The sequence below is a fragment of the Myxine glutinosa genome, chromosome 5, assembly GCF_964187855.1.
Source record: "Myxine glutinosa chromosome 5, kmMyxGlut1.1, whole genome shotgun sequence".
Taxonomy (NCBI): domain Eukaryota; kingdom Metazoa; phylum Chordata; class Myxini; order Myxiniformes; family Myxinidae; genus Myxine; species Myxine glutinosa.
This window is the reverse complement of record NC_136265.1, coordinates 51,694,448-51,715,953: the sequence shown is the minus strand read 5'-3', so window position 1 is coordinate 51,715,953 and position 21,506 is coordinate 51,694,448.

Sequence of the window (21,506 nt, the reverse complement as noted above, 5' to 3'; positions counted from 1 at the left end):
TAACTTCTAATCTGGTGTGTGGGTGTATCTACGCATAAGGAAGAACGCTATTGAAAATTGGGTCGCCACGTCAAAATCCAAGATGGCCACCTTGCGTCTTCCACTTTGTCAACTCACATCACTTCACCGCCGGGGGACCTAGGCGTAACGCTTGTACTCTCGGGGATCCCAGGATTACCCACCCAAAATATCGTTGCGATCGGTTCAGCCGTTTTTACGGTACCTTCGAACGGACAGACGGATGGACGGATGGACGGACAGATGGATGGACATTTGGTGAATTATAGTAAGATATACTGTGTGTGTATATATATATATATATTTTTACCCTAATTAATATGAGAACCGCATTGTGCAATATATACTGTATATATATATATTTTTGACCCTGATCAAATTTACAATTTCCCCACAAGGACCGGCCCTCGGAGTGCACCGGCCCACCGGGCATTATGGCCGGTCCGGGCCTGACTGTAGCCGAGTAACTGCTTCTGTAATGCTCTGCACGGGGCATGGTTTATCATCATGATGATGATGATGATTTATATCAATGGTTCCCTATGCGATCCATAAATTAATAATAACTCCAACAACATCTCCACAACTGCAGTTAAACGCATTATTTAAACATATTAGACATTGAAGTGAATTTGGTATATTTTTATGATTGTTAAATTTTATCTTATTTTCTCAAACAGATAAAAATTATTAATTTCGATATTTACAAAAATAAATAAATTACTTCTTCACAAACATTATTATAAATTCTTATTCATCAATCTGAGATGCAGTAACGACATGAGCACTCCCTTACCCCCTCCTCTTGATAACTCCCTCACCTCACCGATATTATTAGGCGTTTTTCCACTCCAAACTGCTTCTTTTGTTCTTTCTTTCTTTTCTTCTTCCCGCGGAATGAATGGGCCTATAAGGATACTAAGCTAAGGAGTCTACAATTTTGTGTATTTTTACTTTGCTGTTTTGTTGCTGTAAATTCGTGACAATTTGCCTTTAATGTTGCTAGGTGATTAAAGAGCTGTGAATAATTGCTTTTTATCATTGCTTTGTAATAAATAATATTTGTGCATTTTCCATCTGCTTCGTTCTCGTCCTTTCTTCCATTGATCAGACATAAGGCTGTACATAGTGGATAGCCGGGAGTTCTGCCCCATTGTTTCGCTTCGGTAGTGTTTAGCCTGCTTTCACTCATGGTTTGCTCGGCTGTAGTAGTAATAGTAGTTGGAAGACGTGTGAACGTTGCGGGCACGGTCCTAAGCTGAGGTCATTGGGTTACCAGCAGGTAAGATGACAAAGGCGAGGGGACCCTGTTAGACCAAATTTTCCCAACCGACATCCGCGGTTTCTTAACCCCTCGGGCTGCGGAGTTATCCGTGGCCTGGTGACCTGAGTTCCAGAAAGCAGGGAGCAGGTCCGAGAAACTCTATCGTGGTGTCATCTGATCCACTGTTCCGTAACAATATTTTAAACAAGTATTTTTCGGAGATTGAAAAGCAAACACTTCTTGAACATGTATTGTGACAACGACTTTGTTTAGAAAAGTTCCTTAAAATTGAGTTTGAGTGCGATGTTTTATTTTCAGATTTTATTTTGGCTGTGAAGGTGGAATCTGAATTTCAGGATGAGTCCTCCACGCCAGACAAAGGTTTGAATGACAACAATCTTCATGTTATAGTTCTACTTCCTAATTCACTACTATAACACGGAAACACTTTGTTTGTTTTGCTAACTGAGGTTTCTCATTGGTCTTGACCAAACGACAGCCAAAAATTCTTTACGAGAACTGTTGGGTGGTGTGTTGATTTGGTGCAATGTTCATGTGATTCAATGTGGAAGTAGTTGTTTATTATACAGTAAACCCTTGTTTACACGGGGGTTATGAACTTAGAAACACGATAGTTAGGTTTCGGAACTCAGTCCTTTCGCAGATAACTCACGACTCATATACTGGAGCGGTTCACGGGAATCACCCTCTCGCTCGTTGGAAAACCAAAGCATTCACGACCCCCTCATGTTTTCTGTTTATTTGGTGGATACTGGACTCGTTAATGCCGTTATATCTGCCCAGTGAGGCAGCACTCTCACCTCAACCAGCATCATCCAAAATCTCCACTTTCTGTGACAAAGACGTCACATTCCTCGACTTTGCTAATCCTAGTTCACCACTAGTAACAGTTTTCGTCGTGTGAGCCATGGCTGAAAATCACGAATGCAATAATCTTCTATATAAAAAAGGAGCTTGGTCTCGGTGTGCATCCATCCGTCCGTGAAGCTGTGTGACTGACTATATGTCTATTAATTACATACCGTGTGGCTATAGGTCTTTTAATTATGTGCTGTTTGAACTCAGTTGCATCCTGTCTATTAATTACATACCGTCTTTTAATTACTATTTATTATGTACTGTTTGAACTAGGTTACATCCTGTCTATTAATAATTATGTACGTCTATTAATTACATACTTTTGGAATGTACATTTGACCCTTTAGACTGCTGAGACCGTTGAGATCATCAAGACCCTTTGAGACCCAAAATACCCTTAAATACTATGAAGACTCAGAAGAATCAAAAGACCCCGGAGACCCAAAAGACCCCGAAGATCGTGAAAACCCAAATGACCAAAAATACACAAAAGATCCTGGACCCCCCAAAATACCTGAAATAACCAAAAGACCTTTAAAGACCCCAGAGACCCATTAGACCCTATATCCTGAAGATCCCCAGACCCTTGAGACCCCTTTTACTTTTAAGACCCTTTCGATGCCTTTGCATCCCTTCACCCTTGATCTTCTTTTTACCCTTTAGTCCATTAGAATCTGTAGACCATTACACCCTCAAGTCCCTTTTGAGCCCTTCGACCTTATCACCATTTAGACCCTTAAACCCATCAAACAGATAAGACAACTTGGATCATTGACCACTTAGAGCTTTAGACCAGTTGGACCTTTTCAGATAACAAATAAATTGCAAATAAATAATATCACTAATATTACAAAAAAAATTATACAAAATAAATGTTTGTATTGTATATATACACTTGTATTGTATATGTATTGTATTGTATTGTATATGATTGGTGTAAATCATGACAACACAGCAACTCACATTCAGTCATTATCCTCAGTCTGTGCCTCCGTAGCGACATGTGGTGAGGCAAGCGTAGCACGCCGATCCATGCTAGTAAAATTTAAAAATTAAAATCGATTATGATTCCACAGAGGGCAGTGTTGACCATGGGATAGGTACAGTATAGTACTGTATGAACTGTCTCAGTTGCCACCCGCATGCATCAGCACCACTGAGGGCACACCAAAGCATGGCGGAGACAGAAAAATACCGATTGGAGGAAGAGTACGAACCTGCACCGTGGTGGAAAATACCGCGTAAAAGTGAGACCAGACCCACGTAAACATATACCGGTGTACAGAAAATTATACGTGCAACTTCGAAACTGCCTCAATCAAACCTTGTTTAAAAAAAAAGAAAGAAAAAAAAGGGATAAATATGTGACTGTATTGTTGAGGCAAGATGTGATTGTTAAAGTTGGATAGAAAAAAAAATTTACAAGTATTATTATTGTAGTTCGATTTCCAACGCATAGAAATATTGTGAGTGTTATGGGAACTTGTGGATGTGGAACGATCTTGCGGTGTTGTGCAGTTTCTAATTCCTTCCAGATATAAAACCATCTCGCATCAATGAGTGGTTTCCAAGAGGGAGGAACCGCCTTTAGAGGCCATTTTCCCGGCATAGCGGGCGTTGGCCTTTTTTGGGCACCACTTTTTGGTCCCTTTTGAGGCAATGTTTTATGGCCGGATGCCCTTCCTGTCGCCAACCCTGTTAGTCGCCTCTTAGGACACGCAGGGAATTACCTGTGAACTGGTACTCAATTTGCCGACCTCGGCGTTAATTCAGCAATCAACCGGGATTTGAACCCAAGATCCTAGGATCCCAAGCCAGCACCCTAACCACTAAGCCAACACCATGCTCGGTTTCCAAGAGAGGAGGGACTTTTGTTAATGTTTGTGAATTCCAGAAGTCAAAAAGCTGAGCTGAGAGAACGTTGCTGTGTGTTGTGTAGTAGAGTTGAGTCGAGTGGAGTAGAATCGGGTACAGTAGACATGCTGTTTATGTGTATACACAAATACAGTTTGTGTATCGCTGGTGTTTTAATATTTGTAATAAACCCAAGTTTTGTCTCCACTCGTCTGACTGTTGGAGGTCAATCAATCAATAAACCTTGGATTTTATGACAGTGAATCGGATACTTGTTGAGTCTCACAACGATCATCTAACTGTCTAGTTGATCAATTATTTATTGCTGAAAATGAAAATCCCAGATATGTTATCCTGCTGTACCCGCAGATATATGATACAAGGTAGCTGAAAAATGCAAATACAAGAAGGATAAACCTTCATATATGCCAAGGCTTCAATTCTCCTTTTAAAAGGTGTTTTTTTGAAGAATGTTTTTCTTTTTTTCAGATTTGATTGTGAAAGTGAAGGTAGAATCTGAGCTTGAGGATGATTCAATATCTCAAGAGAAAGGTCTGAACCACATCAACATTCTGCTTGTTCCAGTTAGAGACAGTTATGTGTGTGCATGTACATACTGACATTGTATGTACGGAGATTATTCTCTGGAGAGATGATGTTGGACTTTTCTGAAGACCACAGAGTGATTCAAAGACCCGGCTCATTAATAACGGATTCCCTTCTGCACATTAAAGCATCACAATATATGTTTGACATGTTCCGGGTAAACTTCCTGAGAGTACACCTGCATCCATCATGTTAACCCAGTGCATTCTCCGCTACCTCTCATTCTTCCTCGCGTCCCTTATTTGTCCAAGTCATCCCCTGTTTTGTCCATCAACTCTGCTGTTGGTGTGTGTGTTCCCCTTGCTTTCTGTAAAGTCCCGATCCGTTGTATGTTTGAGCTGCTCCACAAGCCTCGACTTTTTTTGACAAAAACTACTGCACTCACAGCTGTTGACAGAAGTGGTTGGATGAAAAATAAATTTGTAAAAATATTTGGATCAACCACATCATCATTCACTGAACACTCCTATTGCACAACACAAAACGAGAATGGCACTCGGTAGAGCGCACACCTCCATCAGGCTAAACAGTTTACATTTTGTATCCCACTGATAGACCGGATCTGTATCCGGACCTGAATCGAAATCTAATCGGCTTGTTCTTGTCACCTCCTCAACTCATCCACCAATTTTGGCATAGTCCGTCAACAATTATTTCTTTTGAAATCGTGCTACATATCGCTATATTGTGGCGGACACGGAAGCTCACTGGCGTGGTGACATCATTCCGCGCACCAAGTGGGCGGCGGCCACGCCGAGGGGTAGGCGTGGCCTCAGGATATACACTGGGCGCGCAGCCCGGAGCGCGCCAGTGCAACAGTGACCTCTTTTAATAAAGAACATTAAACTTACCGCGTTGTCCGCTTCCTCCTTGGTAGCAAGTCGCGCGCGTAGCACCGCGCACTTCATTGGTGACCTCCGACATTCGAGTCAGCCGTCGCTGACCACCCGAAACCGCCGCAACAATGGCTACCAACGCGGTCTCCATCAAGCTCCCCGAATTATGGGAGTCACAAGCCGAAGTTTGGTTCCTGCAGGCAGAAGCCCAGTTCCGACTTCGAGGCATCACGGTGGACGAGACCATGTACTGCCACGTGGTCGCCGCCCTCGGGCCCGGCATGGCCACCCACGTCGTATCGGTCCTAAGGGATCCACCTGCCGACGGCAAGTACGAGGCGGTCAAGCGTCTCCTCCTCGCCACGTTCGGCCTTACGGTGGACGCACAGGCCGATCGCCTCTTGGACCTCCCCGAGATCGGGGACACGCAACCGTCGGTCCATATGGATCATATGCTGGCGCTCATGGGCGACGAAACCCCGAGCGCTCTATTCCGGGCGTTATTTCGACGCCAGCTGCCAGCACGAGTCCGCCTCGCTTTGGCCGGTTCCGCGTTAACGGAACCCCGTGCGCTCGCTGCCGAGGCCGACAAATACTACGCGGCTTTGGACACGCAGGCGAGTCTTGGCGCGGTCGCCGCTCCCGAGGCTCCCGAGGCTTTCCCTGATGCACCGCACCTCGTGTCCGCCGCCACGCCCCGCCCACCATCACCGCCGCTGCCGCGAAGAAAACCGCGGCCTCCGACGCCGCAGCCGCCCACCTGGTGTTTCTTCCACGCCAAGTTCGGCCACGAGGCTCGGCAGTGTCGCCCGCCGTGCTCATTCGGCAGGTCGGGAAACGGGCGAGCCAACGCTCGGTGGCAACTGTGAGCGTCGGCAATTCAAACAGCCTTCTGTACATAACGGACACCTTGTCCGGGCGCCGTTACCTGTGCGACACGGGAGCGCAGGTGAGTGTCGTTCCTGCCGGTACGTCCGACAAGCAAACCGCGGGCCGAGGTCCCGCGTTGCTTGCGGCCAATGGTATGTCTATACGCACGTATGGAAAACGCTGTCTCTCCCTGCGGTTCAGAGGGCAGGTTTTCCGTTGGTCGTTCGTTACGGCCGACGTGCCCATGGCACTGCTCGGCGCGGACTTCTTATGTGCTAATGGATTACTGGTCGATGTAAAGCACAGAAGGCGTGTCCAGGCTGAGACGTTCAGCTCGCTCGCGTGCGCGCTGCCCGGCTCGTTGAGCAGCTCACAGAGCGGCTCATCGAGCGGCTTGCTGAGCGGTTCGGTTCCGGCCAGGTTGATCTGTACGCTTCCGGCAGCGGACGAATTCACCTGCCTCCTCGCGGGTTTCCCGGCCCTCACGCGGCCGACCTTCTCGGCGGGGACCGTCAAGCATGGGGTGGAACACCACATCCCCACCGCCGGGCCACCGGTCTACGCCCGGGCATGCCGCCTCGAGCCGACGAAGCTCGCGGTAGCGAAAGCGGAATTCGCCACGCTGGAGCGGCTCGGCATCGTGCGGCGCTCCGAGAGCGCGCGGGCGTCGCCGCTCCACATCGTGCCCAAGCCCGGCGGGGGATGGCGACCGTGCGGGGACTACCGGCGCCTCAACAACGCCACCACTCCCGACCGCTACCCCGTCCCCCACATACAGGACTTCTCCGTCCGGTTGGCGGGCATGTCCTTCTTTTCAAAGGTGGACCTCGTGCGCGGCTACCATCAGGTTCCTGTCAGGCCGGAGGACATCCCGAAGACGGCTGTCATCACGCCGTTCGGGCTTTTTGAATTTCTTCGGATGCCCTTCGGTTTGAAAAATGCGGCTCAGGCGTTCCAGCGCCTAATGGACAGCGTCTTGCGCGGCTTGGATTTTTTGTACGTCTACATGGACGACATCCTCGTCGCCAGCGCGTCCCGCGAAGAGCACCTTCATCACCTCCGCACGCTCTTCGAACGCCTGAGCCAGCATGGCCTCATCGTGAACCCCGCCAAGTGCCGGTTCGGCGTCACCAGCATCGACTTTTTGGGGCACCGCATCACCAGGCACGGGGCCGTCCCCCTACCAGCCAAGGTGGAGGCGGTGAAGGGGTTTCCGCGCCCCCGCACGATCAAGGGGCTCCAGGAGTTCCTGGGCATGGTAAACTTTTACCATCGGATCCTGCCCCGCATCGCCCAGCTCCTGCGCCCCTTGCACGAGGCCCTTCGACGGAAGCCGGGCAAAGGTGACGTTACCTGGACCGGGCAGATGGACGCGGCGTTCTCCGGCGCGAAGCTCGCCTTGGCCAACGCCACCATGCTCGCGCACCCGGCGCCCGATGCACCGATCGCCCTGACCTCCGACGCCTCGGACTACGCGGTGGGCGTGGTGTATGAGCAATGGGTGCGTGGTGCCTGGCAACCGCTGGCGTTCTTCAGCCGGCAGCTTCGTCTGCCCGAACGCCGGTACAGTACCTTCGACCGCGAGTTGCTTGGGCTTCACCTGGCGGTCAGGCACTTCCGCCATCTGCTCGAGGGCCGTGCGTTCACGGCCTTCGTCGACCACAAGCCGCTGGTTTTCGTGATGGGCAAGGCCGCCGAGCCGTGGTCGGCCCGGCAACAGCGTCACCTCGCGGCCGTCTCCGAGTACACGACGGACATCCGGCACGTCGCGGGAAAGGACAACCCGGTGGCCGATTGCCTTTCCCGGGCCGTCGCCCACGCAGTCCAGCTTGGCATCGACTACGCCCGGATGGCGGCGGACCAGGCCGCCGACCCCGGGGTCCAGGCCCTGCGGACTGCCGTCACGGGCCTCCTCGTCACCGAGGTGCCCTTCGACGGCGCGGGCACGGCCCTCGTTTGCGACGTCTCCCTCGGGCGGCCTCGCCCCATCGTGCCCGCAGGCTGGCAGCGCCAGGTTTTTGACGCCATCCACGGCCTGTCCCACCCGGGCACGAAGGCCTCCCAGAGGTTGGTCGCCAACAAGTTTGTCTGGCATGGCCTCCGGAAGGCCGTCCGCGGCTGGACCAGGACGTGCCTCGCGTGCCAGCGCGCAAAGGTGCACCGACACACCCAGGCCCCCTTGGCCCCGTTTACGGTGCCGGAACGTCGGTTTGACCACGTTCACGTGGACCTGGTGGGACCTCTGCCCCCCTCGCGGGGTTTCACCCATGTCCTCACCATGGCGGACCGCACCACCCGGTGGCCGGAGGCCATGCCTTTGGCGACGACGACGGCGGCGGACGTCGCACAGGCGTTCATCGCCACCTGAGTCGCCCGGTTCGGCGCCCTCTCGGACATCTCTTCCGACCGCGGCCCCCAGTTCACCTCGGAGCTCTGGGGGGCGGTCGCGCGGGGGCTCGGGGGTCCAGCTGCACCGAACCACGGCCTACCACCCCCAGGCCAACGGCCTGTGCGAGCGCTTCCACCGCTCCTTGAAGGCCGCGCTCCGGGCCAGCCTCCGCGACGGCGGCTGGGTCGACAGGCTTCCCTGGGTCCTGCTGGGCCTCCGGACGGCACCCAAGGAAGATCTGCGCGCCTCCGCGGCGGAGTTGGTTTTTGGACAACCGCTGCGGGTGCCGGGCGAGTTCCTCCCCGACCCCATGGCACCATGGTCCGCGGCGCAGGAGCGTTCTGCGCTGCAGGAGACCGCCCGGAGGTTCGCCCGGAGGTTCGCCCCGGTGCCGACGGCGCACCACGGGCACCCTCCTACACACGTCGCCCCGGAGCTTCGCACCGCGGAGTACGTCTTCGTCCGGCACGACGCCCACCTGGACGCCACTGCGGCCCCCGTATGACGGGCCTTTCCGCGTGCTGGAGACCGGGGTGAAACATTTCACCCTGGACATCGGCGGCACTCCTGACCGGGTCTCCATAGACCGCCTCAAGCCGGCCCACCTCGACGTGGACCACCCACCACCGGTGGCTCGGCCCCCGCGTCGGGACCGCCCCCCTGCGGGTGGACCCCCGGCACCGCCCAGCACCGCAGGCACGCCGCCCCCCGGTCCGGCACCCATCCCGGGTACAGCCGGGGGCATCCCACCTGGCATCCCTGCACCCCGGACTCCGCCGGTCGCCAGAGGGCGCTTCGGCCGGGTCATCCGTTTGCCCCACAAACTGGCCCTCCAGGTGCGCGGGAATTCTGGGGGGGGGCGCGTGTGGCGGACACGGAAGCTCACTGGCGTGGTGACATCATTCCGCGCACCAAGTGGGCGGCGGCCACACCGAAGGGTAGGCGTGGCCTCAGGATATACACCGGGCCCGCAGCCCGGAGCGCGCCAGTGCTACAGTGACCTCTTTTAATTAAGAACATTAAACTTACCGCGTTGTCCGCTTCCTCCTTGGTAGCAAGTCGCGCGCGTCGCACCGCGCACTTCAATATATTATTAACACTTATTATTGCCATTTATGTTCCTCCCAAGGATTGCCCAAATGCAAGCCAAAACTGGCTGTGGTTCACGTGATAATACAAAAGCCAGGAAGATGATTCCTATTAATAAAAAGGCTTGTCTGTAATGTATTCAAGAAAGAGGATAGACAGGAAGCTACAAATAAATATGGATCTTCTTTCCAATTTCTCTCCTCCAAAGCCCTTATTGTTGCACGTAACCGGGTGAGAAGTTTCCATATATCCGTCAACATAAAAAACGCATTGACAACCATTCCCTTCATCCCCATTCAATCCAGCAAGGGCATCACCATGATCTGCAGGTGTGGTCTCAACTCGGCAGTGCGTTGGTCCTACAATGTAGCAGTAGGGGCGGTAGCCCACAGTGCAAAAACAAAGTCCCATCTCGAGGGAAATCCTGGACACCCCATCGACCGCCAGCACTACAGCATTTCCTGTATTCTCGCCAGAGGGGATCATCGATTGGCCTTCTGTGGGACCGCTTGCCCTGCAGCTGTCCGATCCTGACGCTCTTCCTGGCGGACCTTGCTCCCTTTCGAATGGTGGGCTGCTGTGGGTGAGGCATTGCAGAGCTCGACACTCCTCACTCTCCTTAAGAGCTGATACACCAATGGGAATGCACAGCTTCCCCACCGACAAACATTCCATGCAATCATCCCTTTCCAGTTGCCATTCACCTTTTTCTAAGCCTGGTGTTGGCTTAGCGTTTAGGGTGCCGGCTTGGGATCCGAGGATCCTGGGTTCGAATCCCGGTCGATCGCTGAATTAACGCCAGGGGGGTTGACTCAGCCTGTCATCCTTCCGAGGTCGGCAAATTGAGTACCAGCTTGCTGGGATGAATGATCACGGTGTGTACCCCGATTTAGAATAGGTACACCGTATCCCTGCGCATCGAAGAGCGTGACCAAGGGTTGGCATCAGGAAGGGCATCCGGCCATAAAAACATTGCCTCAAACAGGGAACCATGATTGTCATGGGGCCCACAAGGCTAACCCCCGCTCTAGCGGGGAACATGGCCTTAAAACGATCATTCATTCATTCATTCATATTCATTCATTCACCTTTTTCTACATGTGCAGCACATGGGTGTGGCCCTACCTACCATGGCCTGCATATTCTGCTCTATCGTTTACAATCCCTGCCCCGACAGTGCACATATTACGTACTATGTACCCATGCCAGATCCCTAATACAAGAGTAATTCTGTCTTGCTCGAATACACAGTCCATATGATTCCTACCACATTCTTGCTATTAAATCCCCCTTTGTTCCACATGACAATATGGTGACAAATGATGAGGTAAGCAAGATATGTACGAGAGGAGTGGAGTATAATGAACTGTTAAATGCCGAGTTTCCATGCAAAACTGGACCAGACGGCATCAGCCCACGGGTCCTAAGATCCTGCTCTGCCACTCTATCTCACCCCCTCTCTGTTCTTTTCACACTCTTTTGCTCAAGGTCATCTGCCAGCATCTTGGAAATCAGCAAACATTACCGCTTTACACAAAAAGGTGCAAAAACAGATCCTTGCAACTCCAGACCAATCAGCCTGTTCCCAATTATCAGCAAAGTCATGGAATCCATCATTGCTTCGGATATCAAATCCTTCCTCTTCTCCAATGGCTTGATCTCTGATCATCAATTTGGATTCAGACCAGGTCATTCTACTCTGGACATGTTGCTTCTGCTGTCTCAACAATGGATGGAGGTCCTCAATGCCAAAAAGGAAATCAGAGCTGTCTCCCTTGACATATCACGTGCCTTCGATACGGTCTGGCACCCAGCTCTGCTCACCAAACTCTCCTCCTATGGTATCCATGATAATCTCCACTCATGGCTTGTGGACTTCCTCTCTGGTCGCAGTCAACGTGTGGCCCTGAATGGAATTCTCTCTTCTCCCCTTTCTGTTCAGGCTGGAGTTCCCGAAGGCAGTGTTCTGGGCCCCGTGCATTTTCTGGTCTTCAGTAATGACCTGTCCGACTCTCTGGAAAATCCTCTCGATCTCTTTGCTTATGACTCCACTCTCTGCCGCTCCATATCTTAACCCTCAGATCAGCAGGCAGCAGCCTATTCACTCTCTACAGACCTGGACAATATCACAAACTGGTCAAACAAGTGGAACATGTCCTTCAATACTGACAAATCTCACACTCTCACTTTGTCTCTCTGAAAAGACCGTCTGGACAACCCTCCCATCTACTTTCTGAACAATCCTCTTGAAGAAGTTCTGTCACTCAAGCTTTTAGGTCTCAATATCTGCCATGATCTTTCCTGGGAAAACCACATTTCCAAACTGGCCTCCAAAGCCAGTCGCCGACTGGGCATCCTATGTCGTGCAAAGTCCTTTCTGAGCATTTTTTTAGCTCCTCGCCACATACAAAGCTTTAATCTGCAGCTCAATGGAATACTGCTCTCCCCTCTGGGCTGGTGCTCCTGCCTCACACATAGCTCGGCTTCACGCAGTTGAAACCAAAGCATTCAGAATCATTGGAATCTCCCCACGATGAAGCTGGTTCTGAGGGCCTTTCTCTCTCTCACCGCAGGTAGGTAGGTGGGCTTTCTGTCTTCTACCGACTCCTCTCCGGCCTCGCACCCCCTGCTCTGTCTGTGCTCTGTCCACGAAATGTTCCTGCAGGACGCACAAGATCTGCCAGCAACCCTCTTCTGGTGAAACTGCCAAAATCAAGACTCTCTGCTCACCTTCACTCCTTCATTCCTCTTTTCTCCTGCCTCTGGTACAAACTCCCACAAACTTCCAGGTCTTTAAAACAGCTGTTCACCACTATCTCTTATCTTCCCCCATCCAAAACCTTGATCTTTTCTACCCCCGTTAAAACGCCCCAAATCTGCCTCTTTGAATCCCCAGCTTCCTTCCTGGGGTTCCTAGAAGTGTTCATTTGCTTTGTACCGTGTACCCCTCCCTCCTCCCCCAGCCCTTCCCCTTCCACAGATCTACCGACGTCTCTGTTCTCTTCTGTTGTTGTGCTTGTGTGCTTCCCTCTCTGTCTCTCCCTCCCTCTTGTCTCCCGCTCCCTTGATTGCATGTTTTGTGTGTCTGACTGACTGTCTGTGCATGTTTTTCATGTTCAATGTGTTGGATCTTAAATTAGCCTCGATTCTGTATACAAAAAAATATATAAAAAAATAGAGTAGGTGTGAGGCGTGGTACCACCTGCAGAAGGCGGAGGATTAAAAAGGTGATGATCTTAAATGACCCCTTGCTAAACTACGCCGTGGAAAATATTTAAGACTTTGATTTGTAGAAAAGAGGTGGAGATAAGGCACGTTGTGAGGTGGAGATAATAATCCCAGGGCACTAATTAAGCGATCACAGAACAAATTTTACAAGGAAATTGAATGTGCCCAGCTATTCCGCATCAGAGAGAACACCAAATTTTCATTTCATCATGAACTTCCTCTATTTTCAGACCACCTTGCCCTTTCAGATTCACGAGATTTTTCCCCCCATTAAGTTTTTCCCTTTGTTAACCTCTTCGGTTAAGTAGGAAAATGAGTTTATCTTTTGGAGACTCCGTGCATTTCTCCCCACTACTTGGAATGATTGTTTTGGTTTAGATTTGCTTGTTTATCCCTTCCTTGATCGTAATGAGCTGTTGTCACATGGTTTTCAGGTAAAGCTGTGGTGAAGTCAGAAACTTTCCCAAACAACCTTTTTCACACTTCCCAGCATGCTTTGCGCAATGATCATGTAAAGCAGGAACTGTGTGATTCTCCACCCACGGAGTCAAGCAAAGCTTCTCAGCTGCTCCACGGTAAGACGAGCTCTCTTATAGATCACATCAAATTGTGCTTACTTGTTTAGATCAATCTTTCACGATGAAATAATTTGGTTATACATCCTGCAGAATGACAGGTCCATTTAAATTGTTTTCCCTCAAATGACTTGGTTATCTGAACCAGATAGGGATACCTGTTTCATATAAAATACCCAGAAAACATTATGTACTTTGTATTTCTGTCCTTAACTCAGGATTGATTGGATACTTGAAGATAAAGTTGTAAAACCCTGTATTTCAACAATGTACAATGTGCAAATAACGTTGGAAATAACAAACCGATTCAGATTACCGGGACTCATCAAGTTTGAAAGAAAAGTTCATGATAATCCAATCACGTGATGCGAGAAGCATATTCAAGATTGTTACATCAGGTCGATCACAACCATTTAAAAATTCTGCGACGTCGCTCCGCAGTGTTACAATCATCAACACCAACTTTGGATGATTTCCTGTAGAAAGGAGTTCGACAACTCAGTTACGTGACAATCTTGAACAGATCTACTATGTCCTTGTTCTTTTAATGCATGCATTAAGCCTGGGCCCTCTGCTTTACCATCTGAGATTGTTTGTAGGGTCAGAAGTGAAAATGCTCACCATTTATTTAATTATGTCCGTTATTCTCCGTGATCTTGTAGTTCTGTTGTTTTGAATAATTGGGAGCTGCCAGGGGCGTCGAGAGCCAGCCCGGGCCCCGAGGTAAACAACCTAGGGGCACCCACCCCCACCGTTCCCTTCTTCTTTTTTTTTTTTTTTCTTAAAAAAAAAAAAAAAAACTTTTAAAGGAACTTTCTTTGATGATGAAAAAAAAAAAAAAAAAAAAAAAAACTTTTTTTATTTTCTTTTTATTATTCTTTATTATTCTCCGTGATCTTGTAGTTCTGTTGGTTTGAATAATTGGGAGCTGCCAGGGGCGTCGAGAGCCAGCCCGGGCCCCGAGGTAAACAACCTAGGGGCACCCACCCCCACCGTTCCCTTCTTTTTTTTTCTTAAAAAAAAAAACTTTTTAAGGAACTTTCTTTGATGAAAAACAAAAAAAACTTTTCAAAAACAAATGGTCGCTTTTATTTAGTAGTATGATCGAAAATAGAGATTGCGCGGGGCGTTTGGACCGATCGAGTCAATTTGCACCCTTGACTGTTGAACACTATTTCTCCATAAGATTGGCAAAAAAATACGTGTGAAGACGATTAATATTATTTTTTTTGGACAAAGACGATACACACCCATTTCTTTGTAACGCACATGTCTGGTTAATAACCATTTTCTGTAAAGTTTGAAACTGTACCATTAACAGTAGTAAATGTTGTTTCGCTTCCTGCAAGAAAGCCGGCAAGGGAAGCAAAATCGGCTTCTGGGTTTAAATGTAACGATGAGGAAATGAGGATGAGCAGATGAGGGGTTTCGCTGTACTGTTTAAAAAATATATACAGGAGAAGCTCGGGCCCCTCAACGGACCCCGGGCCCCAAGGCAGCGACCACCCCCTGGCCCCCTCTACGCCCCTGGTAGCTGCTATCATAGTTCAGCTTGAGTTGTACATCCCATTGTTCAAGTTCCTGATCAGATCGATATCTAATGTCACCATCTCTCCTATTGATGACGAGCTTGCACTAAGACAGCATTCTGGATTCCATTATATTCACGATTACTATTGTATCCTCACTATTTTGACATAAACCTATTATAACGATACCACAGATCATATGGTAGAACTTGTAACAACTCTTCTGTCCATTGACAGAAAGACAGTGCTTTTATCTCTCTCAGCTTTTTGTTTGTTTCTTTTGTTTACAAAGTCAAGTCTCATGGAAGAGTGAGAACACTGAACGGATCAGGATGCAACACAACAACAGGAAGAGTACAATGAGGGGGCAAACACCAACAGCAGGGCTGGAGGATAAAAGAGGGAGACAAAAAAGGGAAGTGAGGAGGAAAGGGGTCAGGGAGGATGCGCGGGGAGGACAATATGGATACAGAAGCAGATTCTCAGGAAGGAAAAACTGAAAAATTTGAAGAAGGTTGGCTTGCGGGTGGTGGGCTTAACAGAGTTTGGAAATATCATGGTTTTGGTTGATGAGATGGTGAACAGCTGTCTTGAAGACCTGAAGGGAATAATGAGATTGAAAAAAATGTGGAAGTTGATTCCACAGGTGGGGGAAAAAAGAGGAACGAATGAGTGGAGGTGAACAGTGATTCTGGAGTTTCTCTTGAAGGTGGTTAATGGTGGACCGTCTACATGCTGCAGAAACCTGGGGTGGGGTGGGGTGGAGGGAAGAACAAACCTGTGATAGGCCCGTAGACTCAGCATCAATGCAGGAAATTCCTTGGTTTCCATGGCGTCAAGCTGAGCAAAATGTGAGGCAGGGGAGCCAGCCCATAGGGGAGAGCAGTACTACATCAAGCTGCAGAAGAAGGCCTTGTAAATGAATAGAAGTTCAGATGTGCCAAGGAAGGACTTTGTGTATGAGGCAGGATGCCCAGTCAGCAACTTGCTTTGGAGGACAGGTTTGAATTGTGATTTTCTGAAGAAAGATTGGTATTTTTTTTTTTTACAAGTTACCCATAAATTCGTACACAATTTTTAGACCCAGAATCGATTATGTCTTGTCATGTCTGAAAACATTTCTATATAGTGTCGTGGCAAAAAATTAATAACGGAGAAATTACGAATAGAAATTACCTCCTGACGAGAAAGAGCCAATCATAGAGCAGCGATACATCATGTGATCATATCGGCCAATGAGCAGCCTTTCCGGTTCGGGTTAGGGTTAGATTGAGGGTTAGGGTTACATGAGATTCATTCAAATTTGATATTTATTTCGGTCAAAATAAATCATTTTTGATGATTGGGATGGGGGTGAGGGTCCTATCTCAAAAATGAGTCATTTGCCACCGAAATGAATATCAAATTCGAATGAATTTCATTTAAAAAACCGGAAAAACCCTGGTTTGATGTGAAAAACGATTATGGGCAACTTATACCGAAAAGTTACCGAAAGATTGTGGCTGATAGAGACCCAGGAGTTTGAGTGACTGAACTACCTCAAGAGGATTGGTAGGAAAGTAGATGGGTGGGTTTGCCAGATGGTCCTTTTGGTGAGAGTGTGACATTTTGTCAGGATTTAAAGACATAGTCCAAGTGTTTGACCGACATGTATTTTGTCAATGTCGGAAGAGAGGGAAGAGGATGCTGCCTGACTATCTGAAGAATGAGGGATTTGTTGAACAGTGGAACAATGGATGGATTCAACAGAATGTTGATCGAAGCATGTTAACTGCCACGGGAAGCATGGAGAAGCTGATATTGGTCGGGCAAGCCTCTGATTGTCATACACTGTCCAAAACGATGTAACTGTCTTGGGTTTTCAAAAACGCCGATTTTATTTGATTTAAAAGGTTTTTATTCAACAACATGAAGGCCCGACGTCAACTGAATCGGCCATGACCTGGAAGTGAGGAGATTTTTGTAAATTCCCGATTGTGAGGCCTGAATGTTGCATACATAACCAGAAGAGCTCTTGCCAAGGTAGTTTGTGTGTGCTCAGTAACTGCTCGACTCATTTGGCCAGGCCCAAAATTCTTCCACGTTTGAATGCTAACTGGACAGAGGGTCCAGTTTCCTCAAACGGAGAAAAGAATTGTAGACCTGTTTATTACCCTCGCCAGAGGAGAGGAGGGTATTGCATTTTAATCCGTTTGTTTGTCTGTCTGTTTGTTTGTCCGCACAGAATAAATATGATTTTCTCTGCAACCTTTGGTCCGATTGACAGGAAATTTTCACCATCGGTGCAACTCCACCTGTATAATTTTTTTTTAAATGATAATTGACGTCATAGGTCACGTGGTTCGGCCGCCATCTTGGAAAATCGAAAATTTTGCACCTCTATATCTCGGAAAGCGCTGAATAGAAAAATTGAGGCATGGCTCATTGTAAAGAACTCTCCATGGGGAATAAAATATGCTAATGATGTAATCGGTGCCTCCATTATGACATCATAATTCGACAAGTACAAAACTTCATCCGATCAAGATTAAATTTCTTGAGCATAATCTAGGAATAAATTGGTTAAGAAAAAAAAGAATGATGTCATCGGTCACGTGGTTCGGCCGCCATATTTGTTTTAACACAAAAGCCTTAAAATCCACTAAAAATACATCCTGGCGAGGGTTTGCAATCTCTGATTGCTCTTTTTCTTGTTTGTTACTTGGCAAAAAAAAGAAATAATTTTTTTGACATGTATGTTGATCACTCCGGTTTGTGTGTGTATTTGTTTGTGTTTGTCTGTCCGCTCACTTATACTTGCCTACAGGTGACAATTTTAAACTGATATTCACGAAACTTCACCAAATGGTAGAGTTCATGGTGTGGCAGAATCCTATTTATTTTTGAGGTCAAAAGGTCAACCACTTTTCTAAAATCCTCCATTTAAATCCAATTGACTTGAAATTTGAATAGGATCTTCATATCGGCGAACTGAATTCAACCACCAACTATTTTTGAGATCAGCATTGGCCAAAAGGTCAACAACCATTTAAAATTTCTAAAATCCTCAATTTTCATCCGATTGACTTGAAATCTGAATAGGATTTGCATATCAGCTTACTGAAACCAACCAACTATTTTTGAGGTCAACATAAACCAAAAGGTCAACATCGGCCAAGTTTCTAAAATTATCAATTTTCATCCGATTAACTTAAAATTTGAAGACGATTTGCATATCAGGTCACTGAATTCAACCACAAATTATTTTTGGAGTCAAAAGGATGCTCTACTGAGTGCCACTTTACTTTGTTCTCTTTTACCAAGTGTCGGTCTGAGTGATTTTTTTTTTTCATTTGTTTTATTTGTTTCATTTTTGCCTGCCTGTCTGTCACTCATCTACATGTCACAATTCTAAACCGATCGTCATGAAACTTCACCATGTTGTAGAGGTCATCACATTTGAGAAGCCTATTGTTTGAGGTCAATGGTCATCTGGAGGTCAAATTTATAAAATCATCATTTTTCATCCAATTGACTTGAAAATTATACAGCAATTGCACAGTGCCTCACTACATTGGGAAACCAACTATTTTTAAGGTCAAAAGGTCAAAGATAAACTCAAGGTTGTCATCAACTTCTAAAATCATGAATTTTCACCTGAAAAATCATCAATTTTAATCCGATTGACCAGAGCTTTGATTAAGATCGTCAATTTTAATCTTAATAAAATTGACAATTTGATGTATCCATGGCAACCTGTTTTTTGTGGGGGGGGGGGGGGGGGAGGGGAGAGGGTGCATTTTGCAAGTATCGTGCTCTGCATGACATCTTCTTTGTTTGTTTGTTTCTGTTTGTCTGCACAGAATAAATATGATTTTCTCTGCAACCCCTGGTCATTGGTTGACAGGAGGTTTTCACCATAGATGCACCTCCTCCTGTAGAATTTTAAAATGATAATTATGACATCATTGGCCACGTGGTATGGGCGCCATCTTGGAAAAACCAAAAAACTTTGTACCTCTCTCCAAAAGCGCTGCATAGAAAAAAATTGAGACATGGCTCATTGTAAAGAACTCTCCATGTGGAATAACATGTTAATTATGTCATAGGTGCCTCCATTATGACGTCATAATTCGACACGTACAAAACTTCATTCGATTAAGATGAAATTTCTTGAGCGTCATCTAGGAGTAGATGATAAATGTTGTTCCTGGGACAGCCCCAAATCTCCATTCACTTACATGTAAATTTTTCCTCTCACCATCACTTTTCTTCATTTCCCCTTAACACCTCTATTCCTTCCCCCCTTGGTCTTATGGGCCTTTTACTACTCTTACTATCAATGATCATTGTTGTTTAGTAGACCACTGAAACAATGATCCTACAAATATTTGTTTATGTGTGGGAAATAATTTAATTCTCTTACCACTTCCATCACCATCTAATACATTAACAAAGAAGATGTTTGAGTTTGGTTCTTTATCAAGATATTTTAACTGAGCTAAGATAAAATGATAAACCTCCCTCAATGTTCTTGTCTGAGCACCTCCAGTGCCACACACCATTTTTAAATTAAAGTATATATTTTCCTGACAACCATCAAAGTTTTCCGTCCACTCAAAAATATTTCCATCTTTTTTACCCAACTCACCAGTATTTAAATTAATTCTCTTATTTGTTTTGTGAACTTTTTTACCAGTTGCCTTTATAATAAGTCTTATTTGATATTTTTCACATTCATTATGTTTTCCATTTATATACCAAGGTTGATTACACCTCCACTCTTTAGTCTGGTTGATACTTGGTTCTATCATTTATATAATAGTAAAAAAAGGCGGCGGTAGCCCGTTAAAATCCCTAACCCTCTTTTTAGCCGCGTCGCAGACGCTGGTCATAGAGTGCCCTCTGTTGTTGTTCTTGTTCTTCTTCTTCTTATTTTTCTTGTTCTTGTTGTTCTTGCAGAGAAGACAAAACCTCAAAGCTCCACCCATTCTGGGAACCATAGCTCCACCCATTGTGGGAGAGGCTTCATATAAACAAATATCCACCATTTTATTAACTCGCATAGCTTTGAGGCCTGTTTTGTAGGCCCGTGGTGTCTTGCTCTCTCACACAGTTTTCTTTCAAATCAAATTTGATATATCATTTCATTTTTCAGTCGCTAACATAGTTTTAGACTCGGTTGAAAAAAAACGGGAAGAAAATCCGATGAAAGTTGCCCTTTATAGAACGAAATGAATTCTCAAAGGCCTGTAACTTCAAGTCCATTGAGATATATATATTTTAAATCGCGGCATGGTCAGTCATACACCGCCCGAAATAAGAGACGGGAAAATGCCGAGATATATATATATTTTGTTTAAATCGCGGCATGGTCAGTCATACACCGCCCGAAATAACAGACGGGAAAATGCCGAGATATATTAAAAATTCGTCCATTTGATGACAATCGTCACGATGAAATATTTAATTTATACGTCGTCACAATAATGTGGAGAGAGGAGCATAGCTTCGTTCACGTGTCGCCACACACGGGAAATTGCCGAGATTTTTTTTTTTTTAATCGCGGCATGGTCAGTCATACACCGCCTGAAATAACAGACGGGAAAATGCCGAGATATATTAAAAATTCGTCGCCACACACGGGAAATTGCCGAGATATATTTTCACTTTGCACAAAAATAACATCAAGTAATCGAATCAATAGGAATGTCCTGTGCCTATAACATCGACGTTATAGGCACAGCTGCATCTGGGCATTGTGTAACATCGACGCGGCTTTTGTTTTCATTAAAACTTTTTGTACTTGTTAACTTATCACTTATATACTTATATAACCATAAGGGAGACTATCAATTCCATTTTCTATAATAAACCTCTTATCATCAAAAGCCCCCAATGCTTTCTTATTTATTTCTTCTGTATATAATTGATGTTTATAACTTCTTATTCCATTAATCTTTCTAAACTCTTCTTTCTTTGTTGTTAAACAGTTATAATAATCCTTAAAGTTTATTGTTTCTTTAATAACATTTTTCTTTACACCTTTTAACTTCTTATCAGTCTTTTCAACGTTATTCACAATGTATTTATAAGCATAAGCCTTGGACCTCAATCCCACAAATTCACACATAACATTTCCTCCTAATTCATCCTTGAACTTTCCAATCACCTTTTTATTTTTAGAAGAGAACAACTCACTCTCTGGACTGTAATTACTTGTATCATAGATATTAATGTCCTTTTTCATGTCTGAATAAACATCATCAGTATTAATTTTCAAAATAAAACGATCTGTATCCATATAAAGTAGATTAACATCATTTTGATATTTCTTCCTCAAGTTATTATAAAAGTAATCATACATTAATGACTTTGATAAATCAAGAA